Below are 1,861 nucleotides of genomic sequence, written 5' to 3' on the forward strand. Positions count from 1 at the left end.
GGACAGCCTCTTCGCCCCCACACAAGGAGCCATGGGGGGTACTTGGTCACGCAGCTAGTAAGCTGGGGTTTAGAGCCCAAAGCCCAAGCTCCTTTCCTCCTGCCTTCCCAAAGGTCGAACACTCACAAAAAAGAAAAATGAGAAAATCATTCACCTGTAATTCACACCATCAAGAGGCAAACATTAACACCGTGGTGTATTTCCTTCTATTTCTATGCATTTTTATACAATCAGACCCTTTGCTTTCAAGCACACTTTTGTGTCTGTGTAATAGTCCTTTTTCTGATGGACTTTATTTTGCCATCCCGCAAGGCTGGGCATTTAAATTGTCTGTAATTTCCCACGATTATTATAATGAACACTCTCGCAAGCATCCTTTTATAATATATGTATTTACTTTTAAATTCCTAACCTCACTCTTAAATGAATAACAATAATCAGCTTCTTCTTCTCCTTCTTCTTCTTCTTTTTTTAAGTCCAGAAATTCTGGAAGGTCAAGGCTTTGGTTCTAATCCCAATTCTGACACCAATTTGACATTTATCTTTAGAGCTGGTCCTAAACCTCTTTAGGTTTCAGATTATCATCTACACAATGAAACAGTGGAATCGGATGTCTGAAGTCTGATGGAGGTTGTGTGACGTTTCTCTGAGGTGCCCTGGTGCATTAGGAAGCAGAAAGAGTAGGATTTAAGGAGTGGCAACATGTATTTAAATCAAAACATCATACTCATAAGCATCCAGAGAACCAGAGTATGCCGGGGCAAACAAGATGACTCATGCGCGCAGGCTGACAACCACCACTGGAGATCAGTACCTTCCCAAGGAAGATGCTGCAGGAAGGCTCTAAGCGCAGGCAGGCTCTGCTCACTAGCCTGGGCCTCCGGCAATAGCGTCAGTCCTTCAGTGTCACTTTCCACATCTTTACAAAAGGAGGATCGTCACACCTGTACTGTTCACCCCACAGAATTGTGCTTGGAACTAATGAAAAAAAGGGCCCCTTGAGTCCCTGCCTGTGCGCTGACCCCAGCAATTCGGCTCGGCTGCGTGGCGATGGCGCTCCAGCCATCTCCCTTCCCTGGACACCCGGACTCCATCCAAAGCGCCCCTCTGACAGCCCTGTGACTACCGGCGGTCGTCCTCTTCTCGCCCGGCTGCCACCCCCGCCCGCCCGCCCATCGGTCCCGCGGGGCTCTGCGCAGGGGCAGGGAAGGTGGGGACAGCTCACCGGTCAGCGGTGCCCGGTGCCTGCGCGCTCCTCCTAGCGACGCCGCGTGCGGAGCGCCGTGAGGCGCCTGCATTTATAACGCTCTGCCCGGGATCCACCCACTGTGGGGCTGGCTGCAAACCTGCATGACTCACGCCCGAAGAATGCCGTGGAAAGCACCGGGAGCTTTCTGGAAGCTGGCGCGGGAGGGGCTGCGGAGGTGCGGAGGGGGCGAGGAGGCGGGGCGGTCCGGTGCAGCAACCGGCGGGGGGCGCGGGGGGGCGCATGGGCACCGCGAAAGGCTCCAGCGGAGACAGACCCTGCAGTGCCGGCGCGTCCCGCGCCCCGCTCGCCGCTCCGTGGGGGCTCAGAGCTGGGGCACGGCGCCCCCAGGAGGCGAGAGCCCGAGTTAGCCTGCACCGGGGCTCCCCGCTCCGCAGGGGTGGAGGGATGCACTGCACCCCTGGCTGGTGCCTAGTCCCAAATAAAATCTCACGGTTCTGCTGCCCAGTCGAACGTTAATCTTTCGCATTAAACATGCGCCACCCCTCTGGTTGCGTTTAAGTAGAACAGCTTCAGGATTAATGAGGGTGTGATGGAGAGGCATGTTGTGTTGGAGAGGAAAACATGGGAAGGATGAAATGCCAGCTTCTAGAA

The 1,861-nt window shown here is 54.3% G+C and overlaps 1 non-coding gene across 1 annotated transcript; it reads right to left on the reverse strand.

Annotated features, from left to right (window-relative positions):
• Nucleotides 1–373: 373 nt before the first annotated feature.
• Nucleotides 374–1,500, reverse strand: LOC105102214 (uncharacterized). The gene is made up of 2 exons (XR_010379232.1): nt 1,226–1,500; nt 374–978 (listed from the first exon to the last, which is right to left on the reverse strand). It is a non-coding gene; the product is annotated as an uncharacterized LOC105102214 (transcript).
• Nucleotides 1,501–1,861: the final 361 nt, after the last annotated feature.

Source organism: Camelus dromedarius, chromosome 36, assembly GCF_036321535.1.
Source record: "Camelus dromedarius isolate mCamDro1 chromosome 36, mCamDro1.pat, whole genome shotgun sequence".
Classification (NCBI taxonomy): Eukaryota; Metazoa; Chordata; class Mammalia; order Artiodactyla; family Camelidae; genus Camelus; species Camelus dromedarius.